The sequence below is a fragment of the Vulpes vulpes genome, chromosome 4, assembly GCF_048418805.1.
Source record: "Vulpes vulpes isolate BD-2025 chromosome 4, VulVul3, whole genome shotgun sequence".
In the NCBI taxonomy this organism is placed as follows: Eukaryota; Metazoa; Chordata; class Mammalia; order Carnivora; family Canidae; genus Vulpes; species Vulpes vulpes.
In genome coordinates, this window is record NC_132783.1 from 4,252,866 (window position 1) to 4,265,028 (window position 12,163).

Here is a 12,163-nt window from a genome sequence, read left to right on the forward strand (position 1 = left end):
CCCAAATCACTCTTCGAAGCTTATCTGCTTTTCCAGCAATTTTGTGATACATATCGTTGCTTATGTTGTGTTACAAGCTGCCCACAATCAGTGTTTTTTTTTTTTTTTTTTTTAATAAGAGCTCATAAGGTGAATGACAGTATAGCCACCACTATCTGTCTCCAGAGGTGTTTGCACACATGTATCTATATATAGATCTATACGAGGAGAGGAAATAGACCAAGTTGACCTATGATTCTTTTCTTCCTAAAGTTTCCCTGTGTCCGTGTCATAGCTCTGATCTTCAATCTTATTTGGCAAGTCACAGAATGCGCTAGTTTATCCAAGAGATGAAAAATGGCCTATTTTTTGCCTTCTGAATTTCAATGAAAGAAGAGTATTTGTCTCTGCTATTGATCTATTCCATTGAGTAGTTCTTGTGATGATTACCACTTTTCTATATTTATAGAGAATCAGCACTTCATAAATGTCAAAAGGCACTTTGCTTTACATAAGTGTCAGTGTTCTAACATTTCACAAAGTTAGCAATTATCATGAGAACCACGTGTGCAAACAGGAAAATAAATAATTACTGAGGGAAGTAATTTTTTTCTTGGTAGAATTGGAAAAGGAAGCAAAGTCCTTTATTATCTATCTTATTTTGGTCGCCTGCCCTTGACCGTGGAGTCACTGTGAGAAGGGGACTTTCTCATCTCCTCTTTCCACTTGGTTCTGTGCATCAAAGGTCCTCCCTCATGGGGCTTGAATATCAAGTGGGCTATAAAAATCTCCTGCAATGTGAGATGCTTGTACTGGGACAGAGAGAATGGCATTTCGGTCCTAGGAACCAGAAAGGGCAACCTTGTGGGGTCCTCTGTAATTATTGTATTAAAGTTTACAAAGAAACTTCTATATATTTTCATGACACTATAGGTGAAGATATAGGACAATTTTTTAAAAATTGAGGGGTGGAGGGCTTCTAAATATTGCTTAAGAGCTGTCCTGACCATTTACCCTTCACTGAACTGACCAGCTCTTTCATGTCCAGTAGGCATAATCTGTGCTTGGAGGTTTGGTTTTGTGTGTGTGTGTGTGTGTGTGTGTGTGTTTTTGGTCCTTGATAAGGCTACTTTGAAAAGTTGTCATAGCAACACTGGCCACTGGTCACAGATAATATAACAGTGCGAGGAGGTGGCCTCCACTGGACTCCAGGCTTTGTCAGTTCCTGCTGCTGTGTGCTGGGATGGCTTGTTCAGAGACAATGTTTTATTGCAGCAAAAATGCTCTATGTGGAGACCCCTAGAAAAGCCACATCTGGGTCTCAAAATGGAGAAGCCACCCAAATCTCCCCCTCTGCCCCCAGGACCCCCACCACCTCCACCGTTTAATGAGGCCTGTGTCTATTCTCTTGGCACGTGGATTGCCATTCTCCACTAAGTCACTTCCGATCACGTGCTTATCAGATGGTGCTAAGTTGGGGCTGATGGTGTTTTCACGGTAGCTTTGGGTGAAACAGGCAGCTTTCCAGCATTGTGTGGAACCCCTGTCCAGTGTTTTGTTGTTGTTCAGTGTGCCAGCAAAGTTTGAGATGTCCTGGGTATTTTTCAGTAGAATTATGTCACCTCTACGTGGTTGTTATACACGTTATGGCTCTTGCATTTAATGACTGTGCTAAATGATTTTCCTCTCATAGTTCAGAGGGGTAGTTTGCAGAGCTCGGTGTATTTCAGGAAACTGAAAGGACTGATGAATTCCATCTGTCTTCCTGGCACAGATTTTTGCTTCAGGTTTTCTGTGTTAAGGGTCCTGGGCTGTCACATTTATGTTGATTGACTTTTCATGTCTTTTCAAGGGATGGAAAAATTTCTGCTTTCATTATTTTGTTCTCGTTTGATTTCAGGGGTTTGGTTTCTGGTATTTTGAGAAATCTTTAGGATTTCTTTCAGGGTTGCATCTTTTCTAGTCCAGCTCCCCGAGGCCTTACCCAGCTCTGCCTCTTCTGTTTTCGTTTTGCCAGCTTCTCACTCTGACCCTATAGGAACATGATAGGCACCTAATAAATTCCGATTGTGCTGAATTTTGGGAAGGACAGAGAGAATGCACAATTTGGATGAACGCTATTTTAGTATGACATCTTCATGCCGAAGACTTTCAAAGGGTTATGGCCTTATGTCAGGAAGTAGAATGGAGCTGAACTTCTCCTGCTGATCACTGGCCATTCCCTGCTTGAAATCAAGCACAGATGTGTTGGCTGCAGGCAGAGTGTGTGAACTGACACAATTTTACAGACTGATCTGATAATTGAGAATATTCATATATTGCAAAGATGTCTGTGACTGCTGTGGGAAGCTAGCAGAAAAAGAAGACAGTCATTCCTGCTCTGGAATAAGCCATTTCTATGTCCGCGTATTTCCATCAGATTTATTGCCATGATTATTTTAAATACTCTTATGTAGATTGAACAAAGAATGTATTTTGCCTTTCATCCCAATGACTCTGATGATATGTGGTCCCTGATTTTGATCAGCTGAGGTAGTGCTATGTGAGAGAGCAATGCAATCATAAATGAGAAGGCAGTGAAGATAAACTGCCCTGTCCTGCCCACTCACCTCCATCCTTTAAACACAGATTGACTCTGGGACATGAAAGGACTACCAAGTAGTTAACCTGCATGAACAGCAGTAGAGCTGCAACAGATGAACTTCCCTGTGATGAAAGCATCTCATGCCTCCTTAATTACGTCCCCAAGGATTTGTAGATCTTAACAACCAGAATGGCCACATTGCAGTGGCCACATGGGAAAGAAGGGAGAAAGATGGAAAACCAGCGGATTCAATTACGCAGGGACTGGGGTTCTCAGAATTCCCACAGGAGGTGGGGAGGAAATCTGAGCATGGTAGGGGGTAAATCACAAAGCATCTTGATATGGTTTCAGATTTCCCACTTTCCTCTAAACCTGCAATGCCCCCACGTAACTCAAGAATTGGATTTTCATAATTGAAAGGATTCTAGGTTAAAATGTCTACATTTCTACCTTCCCAATGTGTGTGTGGGGGGGATGTCACGTGGAAAATGCTTCCTGGACTCATCCATAGTACTGACCTGTAGCTCTAAATGGCAAAAGGTAAAAATATCAAATGCCACTATGTCTCCAGATACAGGGGACCGTAATGATAGTATAAATGATGGGGTCCCATTTACCATTTAAAAGATGTTGTAGAAAAACTAAATGCCATGAATGTAGCAAATATGACTGTCATCTGGCACTCAGCTGGTGCTCAATAATTACTTGAATCAAAGATGATGAGGACTCTGCTGCCTTATCCTATAATTCAGGACAATATCTTTACTATATTTTGGTTCAAATTATCAACCATCTACTACCAATTATTTGCAAGGCACTGTGTTAGGGGCTCTAGAGAATAGTAAGATACAACTGGTGGTGGCATTGGTGGTGGTGGAGGTGACTGATACCACAAGACAAATGTAATATCTATGAAACATGCAATATTCACTTCACACGAGAGCTACCTAAAAAGTGTCCCCAAAGGGCGTGATGCGGCTGTATGAGTATCACTTCTAGAGCACATGTTATAGTTGCAACCAAGTGGTAGCCACCGGTAGCACTCACTCAGGCATAATGAAGGGGATACAAGACTGAAGGCATATTTGTAGTTCAGAATGAGTCCATGTGGTGGTTTTATTGAACTTTTCCCTTTTAAGGGTGCCGCGTGGCTAGTTGGGTGAAGACATATTTTTAACCCAAATGACTTGTGTTCATATCTTATTTCCACTAATGGCTAGCATTGTGAGCACTGTAAATCCCTGTGGTTCTTAAGTCTTTTATCTCCAAAAATAGAAATAATATTCCCATTAATACTAATTTTCAGGGTTGTTGTAAGGATTAAAAGAGCTAACGCATATAAGATACTTAATACAGCATCTGGCCATGTGGAATAAAGACTTTTCTCCATCTTTTCCTCTTTTATCACAGGGAGGGCTTGCCCACGTCATCCATTAGTCTGATGGTTTTACCTTTCTTCAACTATTTACTGTTCAGTAGCACTAAAGAAACGTGAGAAAAGTGAGACTCTGTGACTAATGAGGTGGGCATTGCCCAAGATGGAGGGGTCCCAATATGCCTGCAGAATGTCTTGTCTGTGTTTAAAAACCTAGTGTTGATATTCAGGGAATCATTTGAAGCCTCTTCCACACACATAATCTAAAATTCACCTCATTCACTGTTGAACTATATTTGAAAAGTAGCCAGCTTCTGATTATGAATTTTTGTTTGACTGATGAATATTTTATTCACAATATGGCACAGGCCTATTTTCATTTCCTTCCATATTTGGATTTTTTTTTCATTTTTGCTAAAATTGAATGACAGTGTACTTATGACTGAAGGTGGAGGTGGATTACATTTTTTTTTTTCTTTCCTGGAGTTTCAGGCTCTCCCAGGTGTTAAATGGATTCTATTACATAGTTTCCCCTTCTGGCATTTCTTGGAAGTTTCTAGTTTCTCTTTCTTTCTTGAAGGTTTTCTTGAAACACAGATTTTCTCTCCATGTCCCTATTTTTCTTTTCTTCCTCCTAAGACTCTTATTGAAAGCCACCAGATTGTAAGTTCCCTGAAGGAAGTCTTCCTGTCTTAAATCTCTTTGCTCAATAAATCCATATTTATAAGCCCAAAGCCCAGGGGAGTCTCCAGTAGATCAAATTCCCTATTTGTAATACTCAGGTCTTTCTTCTAGTCATCAAAGCATTGTCTTCATGGAACATTGTTTCTAATTCTCCTGATAAGTCAGAAAACCACAAAACACTGTGCCTGGAAGGGCCACAGCAAATGGATATTTTTATTCATTTTATACAGTATGTATATTAATTTTTGGAAGATCTTGAAAATATGCTATCACCGTGGCTGATTTTCCAAGGTTTACTACGTTGCTTGCTCCAAAAATTTTTCCTCCATACTGTTCAGGTCTTATAGTTGTATCTCATATTTAAATAGAATCACAAACAAATACAAAACATATGGCAATTGGCCTCATTTTTTATTTACTTATTTATTCAATTTTTTTTAGAGTGAGAGAGAGAGGGTGGGGTGGGGCAGAGGGAGAGGGAGAGAGAGAGAGAACCCCAAGTAGGCTCCATACTCAGCATGGAGCCCAACAAGGGACTCCATCTCATAACCCAAGATCATGACCTGAGCCGAAATCAAAAGTCAGATGCTCAACTGACTGAACCACCCAGGTACCCCCAACTCACATCATTTTTAAGTCATTTTCTCTCTTTAGAGGCATATAGGCAATTGATATTCTTCCCTTTATTATGTAACAGATTTTTTAAAAAAGATTTTATTACTGAGTGAAATAAGTCAATCGGAGAAGGACAAACATTATATGGTCTCATTCATTTGGGGAAAATAAAAAATAGTGACAGGGAATAAAGGGGAAAGGAGAAAAAATGAGTGGGAAATATCAGAAAGGGAGACAGAACATGAGAGACTCCTAACTTTGGGAAACGAACAGGGGTGGTGGAAGGGGAGGTGGGCGGGGGGTGGGGGTGACTGGGTGACAGGCACTGAGGGGGCCCTTGATGGGATGAGCACTGGGTGTTATTCTATATGTTGGCAATTTAAACACCAAAAAAAAAAAAAATAAATTTACAAAAAAATAAAAATAAAAATAAAAAAAGATTTTATTTATTTATTTAGAGAGAGCGTGTGAGCGGGGAGATGGGGAGAGGGAGAAGGAGACAGAAGAATCTCAAGCAGACTCCCCACTGAGTGTGGAGCTGGATGCGGGGCCCGAGTCCCAAGGTCATGACCTGAGCTGAAATCAAGAGTTGGTTGCTCAACTGATTGAGCCACCCAGGCGCCCCTACGTAATAGATATTTACTGAGCACTCATATTCCAGGCTCTGGGCTAGTTTCTGGAAATACCCAGTAAGCCGGAGACCTAGGAATGAGAGTTCATAGCTATAAAGCAAAAATTTTCCGGGCTTCGTGCAGTTCATATTCAGTCAGGGTGTTTGAAGAGATATATTCAGCTTCTTAGTTGGAAGAGTACAGATTAGGACTTCTGCTGGTTAAATAAAGCCCAGTTCATATTTTGCTAAACTGTCAAAGATGAGGGGAAAGTTTTGTTTCCTCAGATTCCAGCAGAGATTAGCAAAATTATCTTAAATCATTTAAACTTAAATTATTATTATTATTATTATTATTTATCATTTAAACTTCCTTTTATTCAGACAGGCTTTCCTCATTTGTTAGAAAAACTGACCACACCGACTGTCAGTTACTCAGCAGAACCTGGAGAGGTATGTCAAGAGCTGCACTGGAATCTGCAGAATCCTCGTTGAGAAGTTGGCGGGAATAGTTTGCTAACAGGCATTCTTAATAAATGATAAAAATAACCTTTTAGATACTTAAATCATTTTGCTGCCAAGGGCATATAATCAGGCCCATTGCCAAATGCTAATTAATGATACAAGTGGAGGATTTTATTTAAATTTGTTATACTAATATGTTGAAATATAAATAGAAACTGCCAATTGAGAGAAACTTGTCAAAGGGTGGAATGTGTAAGGTGAAGGAAAAACACCAAACTTTAAAATAACAGACCTGCCGTGTTACGGAAGGTCACTGAAATAGAAACTTGGCAAAGAAGGTAATTTGTTTGTAAAAAGCTTTGTATGATTTAAAGTACTCCAACTACAGAAAAATATGTAAAATGATGAGGATTGTTTCAGGCTCCCACTTATTAAATAGGATGAATTCAACTCAGTTGTGAGGGAGGGTATGGCTAGATGTATGGTCTGCAGGCTATCTCTTTGGGGGAACATATTTGCTTATCCTAATATTTACATTTCTGGCTGGTATTAATCCTCAGTTTATTTCCAGCCCCAGCGACTGCTGATGTCATTTTAAGGGTCTTTGTAGTTTGCAAGGAACGGTCACAGTAGGGATAGGGTATCACCAATGGCCAATGGTTGGCAGCATCTCTTCCATGCTCAGCAGAGCCATGACGTACTGCTCCATCCAGATACGTCAATCTGTTTTCCAGTGGGAAGCCCCTTGGTTTGGCCTTTTGGCCCCTTTCTTGCTCCTGCCCTGATGGCTATCAGGTTGGCTAAAGGCCGAAGGTCCACCTAACACTAAGAGCGCAGTGGGGGCCGCACACTGTTCTCTTCTTACTGGGTGTGAGCAAGAGCGAGGTGTTTGTTTTTTGCCTGGTGTTACTGGAAAGATTGGATCTACACATCTCTGGACTGTAGTCTGGCAACTAACCACTTAAGTTAATGAAATGATTAATTCTGGTTAAAGAAACAAGCACTTGGTGGCAGGGAGCTGTTTATAATAGTCAGTTGGATGGGATCCTCTTTGCGAGGCACAGAAATAGTGAGTGGGGACCTGGAGGTGGTTCCCGCATTGAGCAACACTGTCGGATTTCACCTGCTTTGTCCTGGTGGCTTTGGGATTTCCCAGCTCAGTGTCTCTGTTTATGCTAATTTCCCTTCCTAAAGTCAGCTTCCTCCGGGTCCTTCCTCTCATTACCTGTGTCCATTCCATCCGGCTCAAAGGCTCAAATTCCAGGTTCACTGGAAAGACCTTGGGGCACGCCATCAACAGTTGATGCCTCATTCAGCTGAAGAAAAAAATTGGATAGATTTAGAATGCTCTGGATAAATGGTACTTATTGCCTAGAATCACGTGACGCTCGTCAGAAACAGCCTTGTTTTTATTTAATTAATTAATTAATTAATTAATTTATTTTTTCAGCCTTGTTTTTATAATTGCTTGGATACCTGTCTCTTCAAACGAGACTTCACGTTGGGGGAAGGCCAGGGTACCACGCCCTGCGTTCCCCACATCTTCGCACAGTGCCTAGCTTAGGAAAGGTACACAGTAAATATTTGTTGATGACCTAATGAATTAGCACAGAGGACTGAACGCTAATGACCAGTGTCATCAATAACTGGTGACTGCAGGGTGCCATTGTCCCTGTGGGGCTACACTGTCCCGTTCCTCCCCCCACCCCCCTTCACTGTGGCTCTACTGCCAGAAAGGGGCCTGGATGCATCTCATTAAGTGAAGCATTAACATTTTAACACACATCCAAATGGCATAAACATCTGGGTCTGCTCAAGATAGACACATTCCAATCTGCATTACCAACCGACTACAGAATGCCTGACAAGGCTTTTCAGTGTTTCTTTTTGCTTACAGAAGATCTCAGTCAACATTTGGGTTCTTGTAAGTGTGGGGTGATGAAACTCCCTTGGCATCACAAAGAGATCATATTTTTAGTTGCCTTTCTCAAGACCTGACATCTACCTTGAACGTGACGGACAAAATAGACCCCTTCCCTTTACAGAGGAGGAAAGTGAGGCTCACAGAGAGCAAAGGACCTGCTCAAGGTTGCTCAGCTTGCTATTGGCAGAGCAAACCCCCAGTTTCTGTGCTCTTCCTGCCACCCCTCTGAATAAAATCTAATTCACAGACAGCAATGCTGTATTTTTTTTATGATGGTGAGAGATTTATTTTTTTTAATTTAAAAGTATTTATTTACTTATTTATTTTTAATTGGAGTTCAATTTGCCAACATATAGCATAACACCTAGTGCTCGTCCCATCAAGTGCCCCCCTCAGTGCCCGTCACCCAGTCACCCCCACCCCCCACCCCCGCCCACCTCCCTTTCCACCACCTCTTGATCATCAGCTATAGACCAAATCCTTAAGTTTTGACTCTTTTGTATGCTTTCTAGGTATCATACTGAGCTATTTTTACCCTCAGATGTTAAGCCTGGAGCATCTCTCAGGTGGGCTAATTCACAGATGAGGAGACTGAATCATATATAGGGTAAAATAATTTGTTTGAGCCACTGACAACGAAGCCCATGTAGAAATGATCCTTAACACCATTGGAGCTTTTAGTTCTGGCAAAGAAAAAAAAAGCATTTATTTCTCTCTGCTCTTGCTGGGCTGGTCCCCCTTGGGACCAATAATAGGCATTTTTTTTTTTGTCCTCCTTTTTTTTTTTTTAAAGACCTCTCCAGGCGTGTGGGGGGTCCCAGGTGAAGCCGGGGAATGTACCTGACAACTGAATTCTCAGCTTTAGAAATTAAGCAGCATTATGGACTGTTTTGCTTGTTTTCTGCGGCGACCCCCTGGCTCCCAGCCCTCAGAGCCATCGGAGGGGGGCCTCTGCATCTCAGATGTCTGTTCGGTCATGGTGGCAGCTGTGAGGCCACTGATACTGGTGCTAAGTGCTGCCTTTTGGTTCTACTCATGCCCATCTTTAGGCTTCTGAGTGTCAGGGGATTCTCCGCCGAAATGGAGAACGGCTCTCTTCCATTTCTTTGCCTCACTTGGGCCCTAAAACATCACAACTTGGGTATACAGTCACAAAAGTTGCTTTAGAAAACAGTTACTTCAGGGGCACCTGGGTGGCTCAGTGGTTGAGCATCTGCCTTCGGCCCAGGGCCTGATCCTGGAGACCCTGGATCGAGTCCTACGTCGGGCTCCCTGCATGGAGCCTGCGTCTCCCTCTGCCTGTGTCTCTGCCTCTCTCTCTCTGTGTCTTTCATGAATAAATAAATAAAACCTTTAAGAAAAAGAACACAGCTCCTTCAGACCTTGTCCTCCCTGACTTGAGGAACCATATGAAGCCAAGTGGCAGGGCGGGAATAGGTCCCTTATTACCTTCCCTGTGTTCTTCATTTCTCCCTCCCAGACTCTCCTAAAACAAAAAATAATTCCTTGCCCTCCTTGAGCAAGACAACAAAAGAATCTTGTATATCAACTGATGCGAATAATTGTTGGAAAGGATGGCAGGCCCTGTTCCTCAGATGAGTGGGCAACACACAAATGTGAAAACCCTTGCTCTTCCTGTTTTCAGATTTGTACTCTGTGCTCTGCATTTTGACATACATTCTCACATTTAGTTCTCACAACAATTTGGAGCTATCCCAAATTTACAGGGAGGGACCCAAAGCTCACGGAAATTAGGTCAAGGTTAAGGAACACACCCAAGTCAGGCAGTAATAAGTAAAATATCTGGGGTTCTAACCCACGTCTGGCTGACTCCTCAGCTGATGCTCTTTCCCTGGGCATACTTGCCTTGGTGTTACGCAGCGAACTTTAGGGTACGTAACATTTGCCTGGCATGCTTGTTAAAAGAGCAAATCACTGGACTCCGTCCGAGGTCCCAGGGATTGTCATACCCCAGGTGATTCAAACCATAGGACGCTATGGAAAACTCTGGTGTGAAGGATGTCTGTGGGGCCAGGAGCAGAACAGGATCCGTTAAAGTAAGTGGAGTGGGATCTTAATGCCAGACTTGCTTCGTGGCACCGTTTTCGCTGGAGCTCTCTCATCTGGGGCCAAGGTCACAGGGATCGTTAACACCCACGTCCAGGCGTGCATGAGGATGAACACAGCACTTCCCGAGGTCCCCCAGATCATCTGCTTCAGAGAAGGGCTTTTAGATAAAGGTTGCAGATACCTCAGTACTTTCACAGATCTGCCGATCTGTACGCTGTGAAGCCCAGGAACCTGCATTTTTACCCCGCTCCTAGCTGGATGTTATGCACAGTCAACACCAGACATAAAAACAAAGACATAAACAAACCCAGAAGCAGATTCAGTAAATAGCTCTTTCTATGCAGCTTCCAAAATTAGTCTGTGTTCCTGTGCTTCAGTGGCGAATAAATGGGAAAAAAAAAAAAAAAAAAAAAAAGTATGACCAAAGGCATCTCCAGGTTTGATTTCAATTAAATTTGTCGTCTGGGCTGGGCCTACCTGTTCAAATCAATACACAGAGAGGAACATTATGAGAAACAGACGAAATCAGAGCATATCAGATGAATCCTTTTCTTTCCCCCCAGGTCCGTGGAGTGTACACTTCCTAGTTGCTTTTCCCCACAGGCTTTCAAAGGAGACGCTGGGACCAAAGTCCTATGAGAATGCGGTTGATTGAAACTGCAAGAATATTGGAGCATAAGGGCTAGAATTAATTAGCATCCTTAAAACAGCAGCACTAGGCCCTTGAATTTTTGGAACATATGAATGGTAACTGTTGATTTCTCAACCCAAAGCAGAACATCTGTTCTTTTGCAGAGAGTCTAGCAAAGATTGCAATGCAGAGTCAGGTGGGGGTAGTGTTGTTAGGATACGCGGTTCGTACCAGAGCTGTCCATTTGGATTTATTATTAGACAGCACTCAGTATAATTGCTTTCTCAAGAATTTTTAGATGTCTGACACATTCACTGTACATTTTGTGGGGTTTTATTGGGCCTTAATCCTCTGTAAAGTTATTCTAATCACAAACGCACACGAGAAGTATCCATAAAGTGTAACAATCTGTATTCAGAATTAATTTTTCACTAAACACAATTCATTAATTCCCATCAAGTCATATGGGGATCTTGACTTGCCTGGATCCCTGGGAGATCTAAACGAGCCAGTGAAGGAAGGAAAGGGTGCAGATGAAGGAGGAGAAAGGAATGGGTACAGATGAGCTTCTTGTTTCTTAAGAAGTAAATGACTATCCCCAAGAATAAGGTAGAAGCAAAGCAAATGTAACACTTAAAAATAAACAGAATTGTGCTCGCTTCGGCAGCACATATACTAAAATTGGAATGATACAGAGAAGATTAGCACGGCCCCTGCGCAAGGATGACACGCAAATTCGTGAAGCGTTCCATATTTAAAAAAAAAACCAACCAGAATTATTAAAATTAAGTCCAGAGACTCACGTAGTGAATAATCATACATAAGGTGTCATGATTTTTTATCATTTCCTTATTTCCATTTTAACTCAAGTTGTCCAAGAGACCTCGGGTCTCGTCCCAGCGATACCACACACTCGTTCCGTGGTCTTGGGGACGTCATTTAAATTTTGCACTTAAGGAGAGTTTATGTAAAATGGGGATAATCATTCCTTCCTTTCCTGTGCTCCTATGAGGATGAAAATATAAAAGATCCGTGCAAGGGCCTAGCGAAGTGCCCGATGTAGAGGGCATTTAAAAATGCTAGTGACTTCTCTTCCTTCTCCTGTTGCCGAGTGCTATGCAGCTGATATTTTTATGTTCAGACTTGATGGAATTGGATTATTTAGTTGCCGCTTCACTAAATTAATTGGAAAGTGAACAGCTGACTACATTAATTTTCTGTCTGGT

At 41.9% G+C, this 12,163-nt stretch overlaps 1 non-coding gene across 1 annotated transcript; it reads left to right on the plus strand.

Moving 5' to 3' along the window:
• Positions 1–11,588: 11,588 nt before the first annotated feature.
• LOC112934952 (U6 spliceosomal RNA) lies at positions 11,589–11,695 on the plus strand. Its single transcript, XR_003238079.2, has one exon. It is a non-coding gene; the product is annotated as a U6 spliceosomal RNA (small nuclear RNA).
• The last annotated feature ends 468 nt before the right edge of the window (positions 11,696–12,163 follow it).